Source organism: Rhipicephalus microplus, chromosome 6 (assembly GCF_043290135.1).
Source record: "Rhipicephalus microplus isolate Deutch F79 chromosome 6, USDA_Rmic, whole genome shotgun sequence".
In the NCBI taxonomy this organism is placed as follows: Eukaryota; Metazoa; Arthropoda; class Arachnida; order Ixodida; family Ixodidae; genus Rhipicephalus; species Rhipicephalus microplus.
The window spans coordinates 23,708,018-23,732,951 of NC_134705.1; the positions used below are offsets into that span (position 1 = coordinate 23,708,018).

The following is a 24,934-nucleotide window of genomic DNA, read 5'->3' on the forward strand; positions in this document are numbered from 1 at the left end:
CCACCGCTGGAGCGCTGAACCAACTGGCGTGAGCTCAGTTGGTTCGACTGCTCGACGTTCCGGGCTGCTTCCTCGAAGTCCAACTGGGTTTGGGATCATTATCCCACACCTCCACCAGAATTGTTATGCACAATCCAAATGGTGTTCGAATAACTGTTTATTGGGGCTAACTTGTGCCCGAAAACTAAAGGAAAATGTGGCGGCGTTTCTAACAAGTGATCAGCAAAAGGAATCGATCTCCTAGAAGCCTTCGAGCGGTGCACCACTTCTTTTTCTTCAAAACCCTGTGCTGAGAAGGAGCGCGCCATCACGACCTCTTCTTGTTTCATCAACGGGCCACTGGTCTCTTGAAGGGCACACGAACTAGCGCGCGTAGTTTGAATACTGCGTCTGCCTTTCGCCAATATGATTTAGGTTAGCTCTTTGTAGACCGAAATAGCACAAAGGGTAGGAGTAAATCGCAAGGTATATAAGATGGCGAAAATATGGGGTAGGAAACGTATGCGTCTGTAACTGGCGTCATAGTATTTTATGGTAGCGCGAAGCTCCATGGTGTAAGGGAGGGGGTATATAGTGTGCTGTAGGCGGTAGGCATTTGTTATATTGTGGAAGGTCAAAAGACGATCTCTCGTGCTGAAAAAGTCCACTTAGTCTAAGGCCGGTCATTCCTCGAGCACAGGTATGAGCCGCGTCATTGTCACTCAATCCCGCATACGTGCGCGTCCTATTGAGAGCAGCGTCTTGCATGGGAGGATTTTTCTTAAGAAATGAAAGGGCAGTTGATGAGACGACACCTGCAATGAAGTTACGTATTGCAGTTTTGGGGTCACTTACAATCATAGTGATATTGGGTATGGATTGATAGGTATGGAAAATCAGGCGGATGGTAGCAATTGCGAATTGCCAACCAGAATTTTAGCGTGTTTAATTACACACTCTCCAAACTATTTTGAAGGGTGACTCCAGATTGAGCACTTAAGAAGTGGGCGTGCTTTTTACACCAAGAAATACACCACCACCTTTTTCAATGACACGATCTTTTCGGTAAATATTATAGCGTTTACTGCCAGCAGCAACTTTGTTATTTTTGATTGAAGGGTGCACCCACGTTTCTGTGATCATGAGTATATCAAAATTACTGTCTTCGAAAAAGGAGCAGACTGCATCGCGTTTGGGTAATATGCTTCTAATGTTAGTAAATGATATCATTAAAGAAGGAGTAGCCAAATAAGCTGTAGGCTTTTGGTGGTGCTTCCGTGCACATGTTTGTTCCGCGCAATCTCTCTGATGAAATAATGGTTTTGCTGACACTACGAAGTGTGTAGGTTTCGCCATCTCTGTTTAGCCTGTCCACTGAAAGCTTACACGGCTTTTTTTGCGTTTTAGCGAATTCAACTAGGCTCTTTTTTGCCTGCCGTGTAGCTAGAGAAAAATATTTTCCGGTAGAGTATTTAGACATTTTTAGCTTTGGTGCAGATGCAAGAATTTGCTGCTTATCCTTAAAGAAAGTAAGTTTTGCTATTATGAGCCTCTGTTTGCTGTTCCTGAACTTCCCGAGCCAGTGCCCACGTTAGAATTGTGCGCCAGTCAAAGAAACTTTAAGTTTTTTAGAGAAAAACCCGAAAATTTTTTTCAGATGCTGTTCACTACTCGTTAGGGTCATCATCTAGTAAAAAAAGAGCAAGTTAGATCGCCTCTGTCTGTTCTCAGTATTGTTAAGCCGAGACGTAATCTCGGTCAAAAAGTCTGAAATTCGGTGAAAGAAATTATGAGCCGTACCGTTATCGGTTCTCGAACGTTACTTGACAGTTTATTCAAGCGGGACAATACTTTCAGTCAAGCGAGCAACTTCATTCGTTGAAGCCGTCAGTTTTTCAATTGTATCGCTTAATTGTATTGACAAAGCCACCTGCCCTTCCTTTAAATTTTGTATTGTTGACGTAGTGACTTTAAAAGCTTCAGACTTGGCTTTGTTCATGGGTCCAGGGTTTATTCAATATCACCCGAAAAAATAAGCAGTATGTCGAAAATGAGCAGAAAAAGGCAAGATATTCGCGACAAAAACCCTTTCAAAGCATCAGACCACTCGACTTGGCACTACACCGACATCAAGTAGTAATTTCTACTCTGAATACAGACAGCATCTATGTAGTCACTAACCTGCAAATAGAGGGTTTGAAACACATTCATCTCTGGTGCGGTGCCGTGCCTGAAGTGGTCTGCCGGTGCTGACCTCTTCGGCAGCGGTACCGCACCAGAGATGCATGTATGCTGATCTGATTCCGTCAGGAATAGTAGTCGATCCTCCTAGCAGCCAGATGTGCGTTCACATTTGCTTGTCCCGCAACGGCATTTATAATGCAGAAGCAGGCTAAGCCGGCGAATCGCCGTCAAAGAACAGTGCGCACGTGCCAGCGAGGTAAGAACAAGCAGCCCAGGCTATCGTAGCTTGAAAACTGAGCGGCTGAAACACATGCATCTCCGGTGTGCTGCCGTGCATTGATTGAGTTCCCTACAATTTCGGGCAAGGCTTACAGCTCGTAAGGTTTTCAAGCACATTCATCATTGTACAAATTTTTTCGCAAAAAATAAACTTGATGCAGGAAGATATATATGAACAAAAGCAATATTTAGAGTATGAGAAACAGGCTAGCGGAGTTATGCGGTTTACAGAGGACATTGCAAGCTGCCTGGTTATTTATTCTGCCTTCCCTGTCGTTATGAATACCGTTATATAAACAGCATGGTCTCGAACCTTGCAGTAGAAGGCCTTTGAGGTATCTGCAGTGATAAGGTGAGTTTACTTCGGCAATGCCGCGCACACATTGAAGTTCATTCATAGTGACATCGAGGTTCTCCCCCTCGCAATTAGAGGCTCTCTAAATATCTTCACTCTGCCAATGCAGTGAGTCTACCCGGTAGAATAAGCGAACTGTTTCAACAGTATGTCATACAAACTCGAGTCCTGAACATGTTTTGCCTGTTCTATGAAACCGCGAATTACATCAAAAAAACAACCCTTAGGCTTTCAGAACTTGCTATATAAAAAACCACAGCCTTCTCGTTGAAACCCACGCTGCCTTTATTGTAAAAGAGTTACCGCTCAGAACAAACATTGCGGCTCGTCAAGTATGGCGGCCGCTTTAGCCAGTTGTAGGCAACCATAATCGAAGTTGTCATCATCCTTAAACACGGAAACGGGCGCACATGAAGGCTCGATATTGCCTACAAGATGCTAACGCCCCTGGTAACGACCTTTACATTGATCCGCAATACTTGATAGCACGAGCAGCACGAGGGTGCTGCGTATGTGCTCATGCTGCCTTCAAGAATAAAATTTTTATGCTGCAGGTGGAACAAAAGAACCTGCATGAAAAAAGGCATACGGCCACGAACACGCCTCCGGTTGGAGTGCTTTGAGTTCGCAAAACTACAGCACGACAATCACCTTCCCGTCGCTGCACTGTTAAAATGTTGACTGAGTGGCGGTGCTGACGTGTTCTCACGTGGTGTTCCTTTGATAACAGCTCCAAATGTCCCACATGCGTTTTTAACGCCACGTGCGTTCCTGTAGCCACTTTAAACAAATCTGCTGTCACGCGCTCCACGCTGTCTTCATGCCACAGCCACCGCAGAGCAAGTTTGGAGCAAACTCACCTGCTGAGATGCTCGGGCCACCGTGCAACGCATCCCAGTTAGCGCATCATCAGCGAGTTGCAAGAATGAGATGAAGTTTCCGCAGGATGGCACGAAATCCGCTCTTTTACCTTGCATTAGAGTTTTCGTAATACAGCAGCTGAAAGTTTTGTAAGTTGTGCAGCTACTCATCGTCGTCTAACATCAGCCAGTCATAGCATAGAAATTTTCGGGTAAAGAATACCCTTGATGGGGAGGCAAGAAAGTCTGTCATCTGGTCGACAGAAAACGCTTTGAGACTAAACAGGCGAGACTCCGATGGCCTCGCTAACGAGAACTGTGAAGCTCAAGTGTTCGCAAACAGTGGACTTCTCAGGTACCTTCACTGCAACCCTGATGACCTGCTTCATGCGTCTCATACTTCTTCATGCGTCCTCATGCGTCTCTCAAATTGTTCTTCATGCGTCTCATAATAGGCGTGTGCCGTACCCCGTATGTAGAATAGAATATTTGCCAGCATAAGCGTTTTGTCCCACCTGTAGTGCTTGCTGGCGAGCTCGAATAATGCGAACCATTCTTCGATGTCCGTGGTGTTCGTCCCAGAAAACGTGCCAGGGTCAAGAACATAGAGGGGGGGGGAGTACAGGTAATATATGGAGCTGGCGTGGATGGCGAGGCTTCAGTGCCTGTTACAGGCATTGCGGCTGGACAAAGCTGGCGTCCACTGCGGTGTTCCAGAGCCACGTTGTGTGAAGACCCCGCACCTTCTACCAAAAGAAGTTACGGGAAAGATTTATTTACCGACAGCAGGTCTTGCTTACGGCTTAAAAGGCGCACAGTCACGTAGGCCAACGGGGGAAGCTCGAGAGACCAACCCACAACAACCACGTTGCCGTCTTCTTCCTTTCGTGTGCCATTTCAGCTGTGCCTATGCTCCTTTGGACGCCGGCAGATTAAACTACTCGGCCACCTTGTGGACGCCACTGGTGTTCAAGCCGACCCTGACAAAGTCCATGCAGTTCTAGAATTCCCGGTTCCGCATTCCACGCAAGAAGTTTGCAGTTTTATTAAGTTCTGCTAATACTTCCGCCGCTTTGTCTTCAACTTCGCGGATATTGCTAGGTCCCTCACGGATCTTCTCAAAAAGAACGTGGTCTTTTCTTTGGGGAAGGCAACGAACATTCCTTCGTGTCGTTAATTACCGCCCTCACATCACCACCTGTGTTGGCTCATTTTGATCCAGCGGCTCGAACAGAGCTTCGCACCGATTCAAGTGGCCATGGTATTAGTGCTATACTTGCTCAGATACAAAATGGCACCAACTGTGTTATAGCCATCGCCAGTCGCCTTCTGTCGCAAGAGGAAAAAATTGTTCCATCACTGAGCGGGACTGCTTAGCCCACGTTTTGGGCCATTGCGATATTCCGTCCGTACTTATACGGACGTCCGTTCGGAGTCATCATGGATCATCATACGCTTTGCTGACTGTCTACGCTGAAGGACCCTACAAGAAGAAAGAAATTTATGTAGCGCGAGGCGAGAAAAAGAACACAGGAAGGAATGGACAGAAGAGTACAATCATTGTTGGTCGGCATAAGGATGAGAGGACTCGGTTGATCATAGAAGCCGAACTTATTGATGCGCTTGGAGATGTATGTATCAGCAACACTTCAATTGCCTTGAAACCCAAGGAACCTTGTTCCTGCGTACGCAGTGATACGTGATTTTGTCTCTGAGGTTTTTTTGTAGTCCTATTTATCGTTTTTTCTTGTAAGTAGATGACATTGTTATGCATTTATATGAATACACGTGCTTATCTACTTGCTCGCCTGACTATTATGGTTTGAAAGCGGCTTGGAGGTCGAAAATAAAAATGTTGTCGCTAGTAGCGCTCTGTCCTCTCAGTCTATTCCTTCCTGTGTTCGTTTTTTCACCTCGCGCTACATAAATTTCTTTCACATGTTTCACCAACAAGCCCACATCGCCACTCTTGTCACCTACAAGAAGACTCGACCGATGGGCACTTCAATTACAGGAGTACACGTTCCCGGTTGTGTACAAATCTGGAAAGGTGCACAGCGATGCTGACTGCTCAGCCCGGAATCCTGTTGATCCACCTAACTCCACTGATTTAGAATCTGATGCTTTCGTTTTAGTCGTCACTCACTTTCTGAACGTGGCCGACGATCAGCGCCGAGATCCATTGCTGCTCACCATCATTGATCGCCCTCAATCGCGTCATACTGACCGCTTAGCCGATTCCTGCTTCAAGACAACGTTTTGTACCGCCGCAACTTGCACCCCGATAGCGCGAAACGTTTACTCGTCGTATCACATCATGTCTTGCGACAATTCCATGACGCTCCAATTATTTGACATCTAGGAGTCTCCAGAACTTACGACCGCGTTCGACGACGAGTATTCTGGAAGGGTCTCTACCGCTCCGTTCGCCGTTACGTCACATCTTGCGACCTGTGCCAGCGACCAACAAAGTTCAACAAGAAAGTAACAAGAAAGTAACAACACCTTACTCGGACTCGTCTCTCCATGCTGCGACGAACGCCATTTGTCGTCCACTCGCCCAGTGTACAGTTCGTGTTTTCATAGACAGTATTCATCATCGTATTGCTGTTGCAGTTCTCCGTGAGTGCAACCACAAACTCATTTTGGGGTGGGATTTTCTGTCGTCTGCACACGCTTCTATATCTTGTCGTCAGCGCCTCATCCACCTCAATCCCACAGACTCTTCTGTATCGGAACCCGAACAGCGCATTCGTCTTGTCACTACTTCAGATTATGTTCTTTGACCATCCCGAGAAGAAGTAATTAGCGTTGATTGCAGCAACATTGTGGATGGCGACGTGCTTTTACTACCTTTTGGCCACACAATTGGCAGCAGCGGTTGCGGTCGCAAACAAGTCGCTAATCTACTGCTACTTTCGTCACAGGACAGTATATGCGGAACTGTCTACGAGCCGAAGCAAGGAAAGGATATCGCCTCTGCACGTGTATCGCCAGCGGACCGTTTCGTCACGACAGTGATTGGTGTGCTGCGTCTGCCCTCTACCGGCCAAGTTCCCGCATATAAGCAAGCATCGCTGGCGCCGAGTCACAATTGGCAGCAGCGGTTGCGGTCGCAAACAAGTCGCTAATCTACTGCTACTTTCGTCACAGGTTGGTCTTATTTCTCCACCCAACCATACTTCTTTTGTTCCGTGAATACCGTTGCCGCTGCTGCCCAATCGTGTGCTGTTGTATAGAATGCCGACGAACGCTGAGTTGGCAAAAGAAATTGAGTGTTTACGCACTGAGGTCGCGGCGATGCGTGACAGCCTTAGTATGTTCAACGAGCTTGTCGAGAGTGTTAAGAAGCAGAATTCCGACCTCGCTACTGAGAACAAGGCTTTGAAAGATGAAAATAAGCAACTGACACGAAGGGTTTCTGAACTTGAACAGTACTCCCGACTAAATAATGTAGAAATAAAAGGCGTCCCTGCAACAAAACGTGAAAGCTGTCTGGCAGTTGTTCAGTCCATGGGTGATGCTGTAGGGTGCAAGATTGCACCTGAGGATCTTGATACTGTGCATCGTGTGCCAGCCAAAAAAGACACGAACATTATCGCGCGCTTCTGCTCCCGAGAAAAAAAGACTGAGTTCTTGAAAAAAGTACGCAAGGCCCGCTTGACGACTGCGGCCCTTGGGTTTTCCCAAAACAATCAGAAGCCCTTATATGCAAATGATCATCTCACACAAGAAAGGAAACGGCTGTTCGCACAGGCACTTGAACTGAAAAAAGCTAAAGGCTGGAAACATCTCTGGACTGATCACTGCATGATTAAGGCCAGAAGGACGGACGACAGCCGCGTCTACCGTATCTCTAGTGCGGGTGACCTTGCTGTGTTGGTCTAGCCTACCAGTATTGCTATTTACTGCTTCGTATTTTAAACCTACGCAACAATGTTTTCTTGTCAAGCTCTGAAAAAACATTTCAGTGATAAAAACCCAAAACTATCACTGATACATTTGAATATTCGCAGCCTACGTAAAAACCACGACAGTCTCATTGCATTTCTTTCTTTAATTAATCACAATTTCTCATTTATTTGTTTGTCTGAGACGTGGTTGTCGCCAGACGACAGAAACTTGTATGCGCTATCAGGATACAATGCAGAGTACTGCTATCGTGCTACACCACGGGGCGGTGGATCCGCCGTTTTTATTAAATTGTCATTGTCATACAAACGCCGCAATGACCTTGCGTTTTCTAATATGTTCTGTGAATCTGTATGGATAGAATTTGACAAGAGTGTTTTCTCAGTCGATGGCCGGAACACAGTATTAGGGTGCATTTATCGTTCGCCAGCATCTTCACAGTCTGAGTTCTGTTTTCAGTTCGATAAGTTGTTGCACACTATTACGAACGAAAACAAAAATATCATCATCTGCGGAGACATCAACGTCAACATTATCGACCCTACTAATCAGTCATGTTCTGATTATCTCGGGTGTTTACATGGCTACGGTTTTGAATCTTTAATAACCACTCCCACCAGATGTGACATAGCAGGATCTAATACCTTAATTGACCACATATTAACCAATTTTGCTACAGACAATACAGAAGGAGTCATTGAGCACAGCATAACGGATCATTACCCTATATTCCTGACTTTGGGCACAGAAAATTACAAGTGTAAGGAAAACAAAGAGAGGATATCTTTTAATTCTCAAAAATTCGTATCTATGGTACAATCAATTGACTGGACCGTCGTAATAAGTGAATCCTGCGCTGAAAAGGCTTATCAGCTATTTTTGACTACAGTTACACAATGCATTAACGAATGCACGACGGTACATATCACAGCTCGTCATTTTAGTAATCCCAGAAAACCTTGGGTTACAAGGGCGCTACTTCGTTGTATCTTGAAGAAAAACCAACTTCACAAAAGAGTGACTTGTGAGCCAATTAACTCTGAACTTAAAATTCGTTTCAAGAAATATTCCAACACGCTTGCAGCCGCACTTAAATGTGCAAAACGAGAATACTTTCAGAAAAAAATTTTGGATAATGGCAATGATACGAGGCGCAACTGGCAGGTCATAAACGAATTCTTAAATAATAAATGTCGTGAGCAGATAATGAAAGTTAGAGCTGAAGCAGAAACATACAGCCATCCAACTGATATCGCCAATGCGTTCAGTGAGTATTTTAGCAGTACCTGTGAATCACTGAGAAATCCCCCATTACCAACATTACCTCGCCAGCCTTATTCTTTCTTCTTGCGACCAACAAGTGCAGAGGAAGTTCTTCGTGTTATAACTTCGCTCAGGTCCACGGGACCTGGTCTTGACTCTGTTCATCCATCCCACATCAAGTTAGTCTCTAGTGAGCTATCTCCTGTCATTGCAGATTTTGTTAACAAGATGTTTAAAGCAGGCATAATTCCCGATTCCCTAAAAGTTGGTAGAATAACACCTGTTCACAAAAAAGGTGATCGCGAACTTCTGAGTAATTATAGGCCCATTTGTATTCTTCCATTTTTCAGCAAAATAATCGAGCGTCTTATGCATACAAGATTAATATCCTACCTGACAAAGTTTAATCTGTTGACATCTAAACAGTACGGCTTTCCGCCTGGCTATTCCACTGAGCTTGCGCTTCTAACCCTCACCGATAAAGTAAAAGGGGCAATCGACCAAGGCTTCGTAGTTGGTGGCGTATTCATAGATTTAACGAAAGCTTTTGACACAATTAATCACAAAATTCTTATACATAAACTTGAATCGTATGGCATAACTGGCCCTGCACTTCAATTTATATCTAGTTATCTCTGCAATCGCACTCAAGTTGTTCAGATTGACGGTAAAGTTTCAGCAGCTAAGAAAGTAAATCAAGGTGTTCCTCAGGGCTCGATCCTTGGCCCGCTGCTCTTTTTGCTATTTATTAATGATCTACCTAATGTTTTGACCGCTACAGATTGTATCTTATATGCAGATGACACGACCATTTTTACTTATGCTAACAATGTCGATGAGCTACAACGAAACATTAACGTGGATCTACATAATATAAGTTCCTGGTGTCGAATGAACATGTTAAGAATTAATCCATCAAAAACCGTTTTTATAGTTTTTCATTCCTTCCCGACTGTACTTTCAAAATCTATATCTGTGCGTCTGGACGATAATTTAATTCCCATGTCCGACAGTACAACGTTTCTCGGTGTAGTTCTTGACCGGCATATGAAATTCAATCTTCATGCGCAATCACTCATTCGCAAGATAACCTTTGGAATACGCGCCATAATCAAAACTCGTTCATATTTTCAGCCACACATAATCCACTCCCTTTATCACGCACATATTCACAGCCATTTATCTCATTGCATATCAGCCTGGGGTAACACATATTTGACCCACCTCAACCAACTACAACGCCTACAGAATCAAGCACTTCGACTCATGACTTTCAGCCATTTCTTAACCAATGCAACGCCACTTTATCAGAATTTAAATATACATCCTCTTTATCACCTCTTTCAGCTGAAGTTATCAGTTGTGATGTATAGGCTTTTTCGCGGTAATGTGCATATAGATGGCATTGTCTTGGAAGGCCTTGTAAATAATAATATTACTAGGTTTTCTGAGCTTGATAACCGCCTTCTGCCTAAAGTTCGCACAAACTACGGCAAGTTCACTACCACATTTACGGGAATCAAGCTGTGGAATTCCCTTCCTTACGTAATAAAATCATCAACCACAGAACATGCATTCAAAAACCAAGTAAAGAAATATTTTTTGCAACAGTTGTCTTGATTGATTGATTTGTGGGGTTTAACGTCCCAAAACCACCATATGATTATGAGAGACGCCGTAGTGGAGGGCTCCGGAAATTTTGACCACCTGGGGTTCTTTAACGTGCACCCAAATCTGAGCACACGGGCCTACGACATTTCCGCCTCCATCGGAAATGCAGCCGCCACATCCGGGATTTGAACCCGCGACCTGCGGGTCAGCAGCCGAGTACCTTAGCCACTAGACCACCGCGGCGGGGCGCAACAGTTGTCTTCATCTTAGCAACTGCTTTTTAATGTAGCGATAACAATTGCTACATGTTATATTGTCCTTACGTTTTGTATTATAACTTGCGCTTGTTTGTTCTTCAGAGTTTTCTTTTTTGCCTTGCTAAACATATATGTATTTTCTACTTTCGTTTTTTCGCACTGTGCTTTTTTTTTCTTACTGAAGATACCGTAACAACTGAATGTTGTATATTTTGTTTCTTCTCCCGTTAACATCATGTATGGGAGCCCCCCTGACAGTTTCCAACTTTGGGGCTCCTTGTGTGTATTACCAATCCTGTACGCACTTTTCTGTAAACTGACATCGTTGTTGAATAAACTTGAAACTTGAAAACACGGTACATCGAGGCATTCTGATCATTCCAGGCCTTGTTCGTTTTTTTTGAAGGGTTTGCTTTTATTACGGCGTTAAATCAGACCCCAGAACCCTTATTGTTGCCCTGTGGATCAACAGTCACATGCGCTATGTAGCCACATCCCGTTGCAATTGTTGCCCTTCCAAGTCAAGAAGACCTACCAGAGCCAAGCACGCCGCCACTCAACTCTCCCACTCCTTTATCGGTGACGATAAGCCCTGATTTGACAGCAGCCCAGAGTCAGGAATCGCTGACTTTATTGAACAGACATCGCCCTTTGTTTGACGTTCATTCCGCTGTCCTTGGTATGACAACTTCTGCGACTCACCGAATTTAGACTGACGGCTCCCGAATAATTCACCGGCGCCCATACCACGTGTCTCTCGCACAAAGAAAGATAATCGAGTAAAACGTATCAGATATGCTTAGACGAAATATCATACGTCCTTCCTCGAGTCCGTGGTCTTCGCCAATTCTGTTGGTGCAAAAGAAAGAGGGAACGGTACGTTTTTGCGGTGATTACCGGGCATTGAACAAAATAACGCGCAGATATGTTTACCCTCTCTCACGAATTGATGACGCACTAGATTTGTTGCATGGCGCAGAGTAGTTTTCGAGCCTTGACCTGCGTTCTGGCTACTGGCAATTACCAGTGTCCGAATCTGACAAAGAGAAGACGGCTTTTACCACCCAAGATGGGCTATATGAATTTAACGTAATGCCTTTCGGACTTTGTAACGCGCCTCCTACCTTCAAACGTATGATCGACAGCGTACTGCGTGGCCTGAAGTGAAAAACCTGCTTATGCTACCTAGACGACATCATAGTGTTTTCGTCTACCTTTTCGCAACATCTACAACGTCTCGAAGAAGTCCTAGGTTGCCTTGCAAAAACTGGTTTACAGCTGAATACGAAAAAATGCACCTTCGCAAGCAAGACGATCAAAGTTCTAGGGCACTTAGTCAGCAAAGACGGCATTCGACCGGATCCTGAAAAGCTTGCCGCCATCCTCGAGTTTCCCCATCCGTTGCGTCAAAAGGACCTGCGCAGTTTTCTCGGCTTGGCATCCTACTTTTGGCGCTTCATACGCAATTTCGCAAGGCTTGCCTCTCCGCTCCATCAACTGCTCGCAAGTAACACGGCATTCGTCTGGTCCGAAGACTGTGAAAGGGCTTTCCTGGCGTTGAAGCAAGCCCTGACATCCGACCCGGTACTATGTCGTTTTGATCCAGGTGAACCCACAATTCTTCACACTGACGCAAGTGGTCATGGTCTCAGTGCCGTTCTACTGCAGCGTGACAACACCGCACGCGAACGTGTGATCGCTTATGCCAGTCGTGCTTTGACTGTTGCCGAGAAAAATTATACAATAACCGAACAAGACTGCCTTGCTGATGTATGGGCGGTACAAAAATTTCGTCCATACCTCCACGGCCGCCACTTCACAGTCGTTACCAACCACAAAGCATTGTGCTGGCTTTCGTCGCTAAGGAACTTATCGGGTCGTTTTGGCCGCTGGGTGCTTCGTTTACTAGAGCACAACTCTGATGTCGCCTACAGGTCTGGTAAGAAGCACCAAGATGCTGATGCTCTCTCTCGCAGCCCTCTACCCAACCATAATAGCCCACCATCACCATTTTCCACCGCACCATTAGCCATCGCAAGTCTCAGTTGGGTAAGATCCGGCCGCCCTTCTACCCTTCCGTCACATCAACGCGTTGACCCTTACTACCGCTCTATAATAGCACGCTTAGAAGGTATATCCCCTCCTCGAAGGCCCGACTTCGCCGACAACTGAAACCCACCCATCTTGTTACCCGTCAAGCACTTGCGTGCGGTTAACTTATACAGCACTGTGAACGCAAAAGAACCAAATCACTCGCGGTGGTAGCATAGCAGGACAAACAATACGATACGATATATGTCCGATGTCTGCGACGCCCAAGGCGCTTGGTAATTTATCTCTGGCGTGATGTGACAGCACTAACGCCGACGCGTGCACCGGTTCACGACTAAGTGTGTTGCGTACGGCAGCGGCATCAGCGCTTGCTTCATCGTACAGATCTTCACCATTTCTATCTGGGAAAGCACCGCATCAGATGTCTGACAGTAGACAAACTTGAAAAATTTTCCCCAGTAAAATAGTCTATCTTGCTCAACTTCAATCAACAATCATGCATATACAGTAGTTGTGCATGATTCAATGACAAAAATATATTTCTCATGTGCCCAGCAAAATACTTTCTCACACTTGAAAATTGGCGCGTGAAGTGGGACCAAAACAGCGCCAAAAAACAAAAAGCAGCAGATGCATAAATTGGCTTATACTGGTGAAATGTTATGCCAACAAAGTTGACTCTTTAGCCGACACCGGCCATAACGTTCAAATGACGGGTCAATAATGCGGAACTAATTGCGTAGCTCCGCCCAAACTGACAGTTACTTGTACAATTAGGCCCAATGTAGCTGTTCTAATACGCTGGCACAGCCCATATTGGCTGAAAGTTATGAATGCTGGTTCAACATCGCCATTCGAATCGGCTGGCACAGCCATTTGTGGCGGTACGTTGGCATACCTGGGTACAATTACGCCCAATGTGGCTGTTCTAATACACTGGAACAGCACATATTGGCTGAAAGTTATGAATGCTGGTTCAACATCGCCATTCTACTCGGCTGGTACAGCCATTTGTGGCGGTACATTGGCATACCTGGGTCATTCTTGGGCCAGGTACTGCCAATCCATCCCCAAAACTGACCGCACGTTCTGTGCTACCTGGGCACTCTCCCATTTATGCTCTGGCAAATTCTGGCTCTTTGCAATTGTCTCAAACCTGTGAAGATACGCATCAAAGACGTCCTTCTCACGAAAGGCCACAAGCATTTTGCTTGGGTTCAAGTGGAACTCATTATCATCCAGTTCGCTGCTTTCAACTCTGAACTGGACGGGAGTTTAACTTCGCTGTTGCCAATAGAGTTGCTCGAGTTCTAACTTGTGCGGCCACTGCCTTTCCCTCTCTGCCCTCTTGGTTCGCATCAGCCTCTCTTGCATTTTTTTTTCTTCCTTCAGCAGTCACTCCTTTGCCTCTTTCTTCTTTTAACTGCCACTCCTTCGCTTTTCTTTCTTTTTCGCCCTCTTAGCAGCAGTCTTTCCTTTCTCTAATTCCAATTCGATTTGCTGCTCTTTTTTTTTTCAAGCTGCTGCTCATTCCCCTTTCTTCAACGTTTTCGCTTGCTCAGCTGCGAGCCTTTTTTTCTCCAGTTCCAACTTCAATTGGTCTTCTGTTTCTTCTTTGAACTGCCGCTCCTTCGCCTCTTTTTTTTTCTTTCGCCCTCTTACGTTCTACTTTTTCTCTCTGGCTAACCCACTTCCGTAGCTCGACACGATAAAGACGCATCTTTCTATCAAGAGCGACTAAGTTTGGCAGACCCATGGTGCCTCGCAAATAAAGCTGAGCCACGTGCACAAACATTTCTGCCTAACTCCGTATATTAAAACACTTTGCACACTCGTTAGCGAGAACCATGCAACCAACTAAAATTATTCAGAAAAAACTATCAACAACTCGAGGCTTTTTTCACTACTTCGGCACATTGGGCACCAAAAAGGTCCTGTCGCTGACGCCAGAATAATTGTCACTAGTCCCATTAGTGAGGGAAGCAATAGCCAGGCTGATTGCAATGCTGAATAATCGGCCCACTAAACTGCACCACGAAAGCACACGCAATTTAATTGTAGTTCTATATGGCGTGCCAGCGAACGCCGGCTGTGGTTCAAAGAAAGTGTCAGAGCCGAGAGGTGTTAACGAAACAAAAGTATATTCTCAAATACGTCTGATCAAACAACACACAAGTTTGCACTATCGGCAATTATACAATAAGAAATGTCTTGAAACACTAGGTATTTTAAACGACGGGTACACAACACAGCAAGATATACTCAAAACATTGGGGACAAACAACAGAGAAGTGACACGCGAAAGGGCAGGTGCCACGTCTTCATCTTACTTCCCGAAGGACGCTGCTGCCCCACAGCTTGGGGTTCCTGAACACCCATCTGTCAACGCCGCTGAACTAACAGGATTCCTGTGTACTCAGCCGCCAAGTCCGGCCTTTTATGAGCGATCGCAATACCTTCAGCGTTTTTGTTCCGAACGCTCATGTCACCGGCCGACAACTGATTTCATTGAATATCGCAATTACGCAAACGCTCGTAGACGTGACAGCATACCTGGACACTTCGAAGAACGGCGACGACCTCGTCCTGCACCTGTGTGCTACAGCTGTGGTATGAATGGTCACATGTGAATACTCGTTCACACAACCCACGTTACGAACAGTGGCCACCACTAAAGCATCAACCTGCTGTTTACCTTTTCAAGGACACTGGCAAACCAATTCACGACCTGGTAGCAGCTTCTAGCACGGACACTAGCCCAACCACTCTCCTGCCTCTGATCGAAGTGCGACGCCACCTCCAGCACCTCGATCGTACCAGTCTCCGTCGCCACGTCACTGCCCACCATCACCACACCAGGAAAACTAGACAGCACGGCCGACAGGGGTGAGGTCACCGTTAACTCGCTGCAAAAAAAATACCTCAACCTTTGCTTACTTACAAAAGCAAAGTGCGAGTTTTCTTTAATGGTGTGCGTATGATGGCCTCGGTGGACATTGGTGCTACTGTTTTCATTAGGAGTGTGGCTTTTAAACGCCGTTTAGGACGCAAGGTGATGTTTCTTTGGGGGAAAGTGACAGCATTTTGTAGCGGTGGCGGTAACGCCTTGTGTCCCATTGGAGTTTGTACGGCAGAAGTGTCCCTAGGTAATCAAGTGTTTGCTACAGAATTCACAATTCGTCCAAGTACACATGACACAACCCTGGGAATTGATTTTATTCGAATGTGCGGCGCCGCTGTCGGTTGTAAAAATAGGCAGGTGTATATATGTGATGCTGTCCTTGAGGAGCTGTTGGAGGCTTTATTATAGTATAGCAGCCATATGTCTTTGCACACACACTCTGTACTTGCTCATGCCAGTGTAACTCCTCATTCAAAATGATGGCCGAATATATAAAAGAAGGAACTTGGTAAATAGAAACGTTGCTTATTGTTGGGTAAAAAAATTGAGTATCAGTGTGTTTCTTGCTATAGGTAAATACTACGTATTTTGTTTTAGTACAATTAGGAGTCAGCTAAATCTTCGCAAACCATTTGGAAATGTTCGACAAATCGGTCATCAAGTCCTTTTGTAGCGCGTCTACGGAGTGCCCAGTAAAAACTAAAACACTGTCATCCACATACATCAACGCCCCGCCGCGGTGGTCTAGTGGCTAAGGTACTCGGCTGCTGACCCGCAGGTCGCGGGTTCAAATCCCGGCTGCGGCGGCTGCATTTCCGATGGAGGCGGAAATGTTGTAGGCCCGTGTTCTCAGATTTGGGTGCACGTTAAAGAACCCCAGGTGGTCAAAATTTCCGGAGTCCTCCACTACGGCGTCTCTCATAATCTAATGGTGGTTTTGGGACGTTAAACCCCACAAATCAATCAATCACATACATCAATGCCGTTGACCCATGCACGCATTACGGAACATCATTGGCATAGAGAGAGAACAATATAGGTCCTAATACCGTGCCGTGCAGCATCCTGCATTTATTATAACTCTAAGATGAACTGATGTTATAAATGACTACCTTTTGCTTACGTGTCGATAAATATCGAGAAAATAAATAGTGTGGGTTGCCTGCGATTCCAAACGAATGCATTTTTGCAACAAAATGGAGTGGCTAATTGCATTGAATGCCTTCCTTACGTCTCAAAAGACTGCTATTGCTATGAAATTTTCATGTAGCGCAGAAGTAATATAATGCGTGAGCATTGGTAGAGCATTTGAAGCAGACATGTTAGCAACAAACCTGTGTGGCTGAGGACAAAGTGCCTTCTGATCTCATAGGAAGTTCTAAGTGGCAACGAAAATAATTTTTTAAGGATTGTGTTAATACTACTCAAGACAGATATTGGCATGTAGCTCCCCGAAGATTACGATCACCAAATTTGTAAACAGGTGCTACCTTAGCAGTCTTCAGTATGTTAAGATAAGTTTTAGAAGAAAATGCATGAAGAAATTGGACGAAATAAGCTACACAAAGACATCAATAATTTTCGTGAAAATCCTTGATGTTACAGCGTCATGGCCATCTGCCTTGTTCCCTGGCAACTTGCTAATAAATTGTCGGATTGATTCTCTATCACTTCACAAAGGTAGAAATCAAGAGGATCCCTTGATGATGCATTGAAGTTGGGCATATAAGTAGGGAATTTAATCGCAAGGCTGAGACCAATATTAGTAAAGTGTTTGTTAAAGTCGTAGGCCACTACACATATTGGGTTATTTCGTGCAGTGCGTTCTTTGATACACATGGCAGTGACGTCTTTAATATTTGGCCGAATTTCTGTCGTGCTGCCTACTTTTTTCACTAGACTAATAAAGATTTTAGATTTTCTTATCACCGCTACTGATTTGTTTCTGTACAATTTTAAATGATGAAGGCAGTGTTTAATGCTCCTCTTGTTTTTTTTTCAATTATTGTATTAGAATTTGTCAGCTTCAGACCCCCAAGTATATTTCTATTCATCCATGCACATATGGCATGCTCATATTTTGGCGCTAAAAGCTGCACGTGGATTGTTCGATGGCATCTACACTGCAATAAACGATGTTGTCACACTCGATGTCTACGTCTTCATCATAGAGGACATCAAAATTTGTAGCATTAAGTATTCTTTGCACGGAAATATAGTCTACACGTGTCTGTTTGAGGACAGATGCGTGAAAAACAGACTTAGTTTTTTTTTTGGGTAGAAACAGCAAAGTACAATTGTCGACCTTGATTAGGATTGTGAACAACAACAGCAACTGCGTTTACACCTGCCCATACAACAAAGTCCGCGCTGCACAACATGTGATCAAGAGTCGACTCTGAACGATTCGTTACACGAATAGGCGATGAAATAACATTTTTCAGATTAAGCGATTGTATCAAAACATGTCATAATATGTGTATTTAGAAACGTCGATGTTAGTTTTGCCACAAACATTAAGAGGTACTTTAGCCCCGCCGCGGTGGTCTAGTGGCTAAGGTACTCGGCTGCTGACCCGCAGGGCGTGGGTTCGAATCCCGGCTGCGGCGGCTGCATTTCCGATGGAGGCGGAAATGTTGTAGGCCCGTGTGCTCAGATTTGGGTGCACGTTAAAGAACCCCAGGTGGTCAAAATTTCCGGAGCCCTCCACTACGGCGTCTCTCATAATCATATCGTGGTTTTGGGACGTTAAACCCCACAAATCAATCAAGAGGTACTTTAGAAGCCACAATGGGGATCATCATACTTTCTATCGCAGTAATGAAGTTGGCTGTAACAAAATGTAGTGGATGATACTTGTGGTAACACCATTCCGACAACATAAGAAGAGCCTGTACACATAAACTGCAGCACGAGCTATCAATAAGGTGAATGAAATCACGCTGAACACCAGGTCACGGAATCAAATCCTGGCTGTGGCGGCTGCATATTCGATAGAGGCGGAAATGTTGTATGCCCGTGTACTCAGATTTGGGTGCACGTTAAAGAACCCCAGGTGGTCAAAATTTCCGGAGCCCTCCACTACGGCGTCTCTCATAATCAAATAGTGGTTTTGGGACGTTAAGCCCCACAACTCAATCAATTACTTCCGTTAAAGCTTTAGGCACTTCTTTCACAGTACCCACAGTTATGTGTGATAAGCCGGTGACGGCTTATCACACACAACACTTCTCATTCACTGAGCAGTCGAAGAAGCTGAATATTTAAAGCAGAAGTTGTTCACATGCCTGCATAAAGCAAGGAAAATTATTATCAGCCATGTAAAGCCTTGCTGCGGCCTGGACTACCCACGAATGATGGCCTATGTAGGCTGAAGCGTTGGTTTTATAGCAGAGCTTTCACGTCACCAAATTTTAGGGGGCGTTGCTCTTGATTTAGCTGATTTATTCCTAGTCGCGCTGAATGCCTCGAAAAACACGCGCTCAGCCCGACGAGTCAAACAAGTATCGACAGCTCAGAGACGTGGCAACAAAGTATCGGGGCTTTCACCAGGATTCCGGAAACCTTGTCCGCTTCCACCACCAGCGCTTTACATAAAGCAAGGTAGATGATTAGCTATTGTTCAAAGCCTTTTTGTTGCCTGGGCTGCCCGTGAATGACGAGTGAATGACCGTGAATGCCAGTGAATCATATGAGTGATTCTACATGATTTTGTACATGAATGATCCTACATGATTCCCGTATCCTTTCATATTTTTTATAAAAAGGCTTCCGTATTGGCCATAGAACTTCCGTATACTTCCATAAACATTAGTAATTTTCCGTATATTTCATCAAGATATACTGTACGGAGTCCATATTTTTACGTAGGATTTGATACGGAACGTCTCAATAGAGTTGTGACATGTTTCTTGAAGAGATGTAGTGTAGCATGCCGACGGAGCAATTTGCAATACCGTTATGCATTTTGCAGTATTAGTTCATGCTAATGCATGCCAGGTGCTCTAAGTTGGTCAAAGCCTTCGACTAAAGCATTTTAGATAACCTGGGCCGCTTCGGCTTTTTAAAACCAACAAAACAGCAAAACAAAATGGCATAGACACGTTCTTTAGGTTTCTATAACTACGTTCATTATATCAATATACAATGTGTTTCAAGAAATGGGTTCATTGCTATTTAAAAAATACAAAGAGGAGGCAAGCGCCTTCTACCTGCGGCGTTTCCTTTATTTAGGCAGAAGGAACCTTCAGACATTGAAATGGCAGTATATAGAAAAATATAAAACAATTGTGGAACTAGCCGGTTAAGTCAAATAGACGTATGAAAGTTCTCCGTAGAATACTCTATATAGCCATTTTGAAATTTTAGAAAGGCGGCAACTAATAGTTACCGCATATCAATGAAATATTGCTAATTTATCCGGCGAAAATAAAACCGAAGTAGCTAACGGCGCTTCTACCATTCACTTCGAAAATGCCCTGGATGAAAAGGTAATTTTAGACAATGTGAAAAGGTAATTGTTTTTATTTGTGTATTTACTCTCAATTTTAAGTTTGTACACATCTGAAGCGGCCTTCTACCAATTAAAAGGAAGTCCGCAGGTGGGTAGCATGAAGATGCCTTCCTTCTGTAATATTTATCAACATTGGGTGCATTTTTGAAACGCCCTGCATATGAGACCCGAGTTTAATATGGGCCTGACTGAAGCCCGGGTGCAACTCAAGCCGGAAGCTCATAGGCTCGAGCCTGGCCGAGGCCCGATTGAACAATGCGTGCTGGGCTGAGCCCGGGCTTTCTGGCCGGCCCGAGCACATGCAGTGCTCTACCAGCGCTACCCCTCATGTACCACTGCGTTGAGAGCAATCTCTGAAGAAAGGTGTACTGACACATTTTGTTGAGAAGCGTTCATTGTACTATGCCGTTTTGCTCGTGCGCAGTAATCATGAGGTGCTGAAAAGTGTATGGGTTGTGCTTTCTGATGGAAGAAATGTGCGTTATTATTTTGCGCTGGTCCTTGTGATTTTTCATCTGTGTTCTCGAGTGCTTCCGCTGAAGTGTCAGTATGCAACACAGCCAACTAGCTTTTGTTTCTGTATCAATAATTAAAGCTGTACTGAATCGATTTTGGGACGTCACAAAAGGGACATTGGAAGCTTTTTTTATATGTAGCGTAAACGCCCTTCATGCGCCGGAGCCACATAACACGTGTGAAGTTATTTATTGATTGCGAAAATTTCGTAACTTAGCGTCAGCAAGAAAATCCCCCCCTCCCCCTTCACTCCCCACTATGAAGGTAGTCCCGATAAGTCAACACTGTTGCACAAAGTTTGCGAATTCTGTATCCTACATGCAACGAAAATACCAAAGTTTACTGTCGGGGTCAGAAAACCAGACATCTGTCGTCATTTATTACGCGCACATTCAGCAAAAAACGGGTAAGCCGCTAATACGTAGCAAGTTGTTGTCACACCGTAATGTCACTGTTCTGTGACACATGGCTTAAATGCCACCCTTTTGATATTGTAGCGTTTATAGTTTTGCGGTATTAAAATACATCTGATTCATTCTCAGGCACTACAATGTTCTGTTTAGGATTCGCGGTATGAATGCTTTTTGTTTATAGAAAAATTCATATATTTCTAATTCATATCAGTATTTCCTTAGCATGAACAAACACGGATACCGACAGGTGAGGGCCACACAAGAGCTCTAGTTTTCAAGTAACCATTTGTTCACAAACCTGCATAATATATGTAGGCTTTCTTTCACGCTGTCAGAAGACTGAAAAACGGACTTCGATTTGAACGTGCAAAGAAACTGTTAAAATAATAGAAATTCCTGACATGCGTCTGAATCGCCTGTTTAATCTAGTCATCCCTAATTATCTATTTTCCGAAGAAAAACAGTGCAGAGAAAAATTATGCCTTATCACTTAATGGAATTATTTGTACGACATGGATAAGGAACGTATAATAACGCGGCCAATTGAGCTTTTATTTTGCATTCTTTCGCCACAAGGGCGAAGTAATAAATGCTGCAGCAGCAAATTGTTGTCATGGGAAGAACGGCAAGGAGCTCCTAATTTGCAGCGTGCACTTCAAACAGAGAGCACGCACCAAATACACAAAACGAGCATAAATTGTCAAAGTTCAAAATTTTAGGCGCGCTGATGAAACACAACGAAAGAAGCTCGAAACGAACGGAAAAGTACACACAGGACGAGCAAGATCAACTGCCATAAATGTTACTTCTCGTTGTGAAGCAGTGCACTCCTTTAGTCAATGTCGCCGCGAGCTAAGTTACCTTCGTGCTTACTTTAATCACTGTAATTCAAAGCAAACGTGCTGTAGAAGCGCAAGACGTACAAAGCCCTTCAATCACGAGATAAGTGCACGCACACGAGCAACCACGCCCCGTGAAGGTGCGCGCACCCTTCGCGTCATTTCACGACTAACAACGAAAACGCGCTTATTTGGCTACGTTTTGAGAACTACTATTGGTAATTGGTGTACAAAAATAGGTTGATGGTAGGAAGCTCGACAATAGAAACTTTGTGTCCTAGTGGTTGTCGCGCCCCGCTGCGGTGGTCAAGTGGCAAAGGTGTTCGGCTGCAGACCTGCAGGCCACGGGTTCGTATCCCGGCTGCGAGGACTGCATTTCTGATGGAGGCGGAAACGTTGTAGGCCCATCTGCTTAGATTTGGGTGCACGTTAAACAACCCCAGGTGGTCGAAATTTCCGGAGCCATTCACGAGGGCGTTTCTCATAACCATATGATGGTGTTGAGACGTTAAACCCCGCATATAAATAAATCAGTGGTTGTCGTGCCGCGTATGATGTGAAGTGAGAGGACGTTGGCTTGAAAGCAAGAAACGATTTCGGTGCCCGGCTACAAAAGGTTTTGTAGGTATATTTTGCAGTCTGTTAGCTAATAGTTCATAAAGTCATGTCGTGGCCGAAATATGTCAGGAAAGGCGTTGTGGACGCCTGCATAAACCATTTTTGTGTTTAAAACACACAAATGAAAAGAAACGGATGACAGAGCGTAGCACCAACCACCCAACCTGCCTAACTTTTTGGTGCAACAGGCCCGATATTGCCCAACGTCCCACTTTGTTTTACTTATAACCCTGATATTTTGGCCCGTAAAGAGTACTCTGTAAAAATACGCAGGCGTTCATCACTTTGCCAGAGCTGGAAAGGGGTATGAGAGAGATACCAGCAGATCAAGGCAATAGAATAGTCACCCAATGCTATACACGAAGCAGGCAAAATTTATTGAGGGACTAGAGCGGTTGCTCGAAGAGTGAGTGGAGAGTACGCACAGTACAGCTAAGCTAGGCGAGTGAATAAGTAAAAAGGGAGCGAAGAGGGAGCAGAGGCACAAGTCTGGTGGATTCAGTGAAAAGGGGGAAGACTTGTGTTGGAGGACCGGTGAAATTGAGAGAAGAGCTGAATAGCGAGTTATAAGGAGTTAAGGAGAGTGTGATGGTGGCGTCGCGACGGTGCAACGCATTCCGGGAAAAATAAAGTTGGTCTACCGAGCAGTATGAACGCGTGTAACGGAGCGCATCGCATACCGACGTTTGGCGACAAGTATGGGGAGAATAAAACAGCAACTCTCTCATGACGAACTGGCACACCTAGGCAACTACCAGAGAGAGAAAGGGGGACGCAATATTATTGGCAGCAGAGCAAGGTCCACAGGTTGAACAGCCGGAAGCTGCTCGAGCCCTGAAAAGGCGTGGCTATTCCAAGTTGCAACTTAGCTGTGACTAAGCGATTATGAAGCACTAAAGATCTCGAGTTCCGATCTCGAAATGTGGCGTCACGACTGCACAACATCAATGTTCATTGTTAACAAAAGTGTGTGTCCTCCTAGCACCGAGAAGAGTTAGACTCTAGCTGGTGAGTTCTGGAAAACTTCCTTCACCGACAAAAGTGGCTACAGCGAAAGCCGATGGACGGTTAATAGTACCATGATGTCGCAGCTTTACCACACCTATACAGTACTCAGTGTAAGTTACCCCTAATCTAGGCACAAACGACCAGCTCTAATGTTTCTTCAATCTTCTCAATCCTAAGTTAGTAAAACAGTGATAAACCTTTCAATACAATGAATGCTTTTACGGCGAGTTCACGGGTACCACCTCCGCGGGCGCTTTCTGCAACCGACCGAACGTCTCAGCACCACTTCGAAGCAGAAATCTTCCTTACGGAAGTACTCTCTGCGCGCCATAGTTGCAGGCAATGAATGTTTACCAGTAGTAGGTTTCACAATCCAGGCTTCATGGAGTATTCTACGTTGTGGGCGCGTATGAAGAGCTTCGTTTCGTACGTCTGGCACAGTGGCATGAAGCCCCGATATGCCATATAAGAGGCCTTTAAAGGCAGCAACTGCATATTGTGGTGCTTTCGACGGTTGTCAATCCTGCAGCCAAAGCAGGCGAACCTCCTCATTTATTCACACCTATAATACAGGTGGCGTTCTTTAATTTCGCAGTAGTTTACTCTCGTGCTCTCGCCTCACACGACGCAGCCTTTACGTGATCCTTCAAAGCATGTCATGCCGATGGAGACGGAAATTTTTACAGTAGTGCGCCTCGCACTTAAGAGCACAGTGAAAATTTTTATTTTTGTTTTTGACTGGCAAAACAGACAAGTGATGCTAGATCACACTTCATACTTTACCAGCCCAATAATGTTATAGTGCCTGTCAGAATACAGTACGTAAAAGGTGTCCTAGTTTTAAGTGAATATTCTATTTGAATAATGCAGAATGTCGAGCGCTCTTTCACAGCGCCACCTGCAGTCTGTACGCACAAAACGAGCACATTACTTCGCTCTAATCTATATTTTTATTGTGATATATATTATAATTCATTTGTTGCCTTGAACGCTCTCTTTTCAGTGGATTATCAAAATTTTGCTAAACCTGTCGACCAATCCAAGGAGGACGCAATATACAAGACATTGTACTTTATTAAAAATTGCACTTCAGGTGAGTGTAAGCCCTTTAAATATATATATATATATATATATATATATATATATATAAATAGATATATATAAATATACAAGTAGATTTTCCGTGAGCAGTCACAACATGGTTTATTTCGAGGTTTCAGCCAGAGTCTGGCCTTAATCAAGATTGTCAATCCTGTATATATATATATATATATATATATATATATATATATATATATATATATATATATATATATATATATATATATATATATATATATATATATATATATATATAAAGGGAAACGAGTGTA

At 44.4% G+C, this 24,934-nt stretch overlaps 1 long non-coding RNA gene across 1 annotated transcript in view; it reads left to right on the top strand.

Moving 5' to 3' along the window:
• Positions 1 to 24,640, top strand: part of LOC142764744 (uncharacterized) — a 49,502-nt gene extending 24,862 nt beyond the window's left edge. Inside the window, exon 3 of the long non-coding RNA XR_012883854.1 lies at positions 24,565 to 24,640. This is a non-coding gene — a long non-coding RNA (uncharacterized LOC142764744). The remainder of the gene's footprint in view (positions 1 to 24,564) is intronic.
• Positions 24,641 to 24,934: the final 294 nt, after the last annotated feature.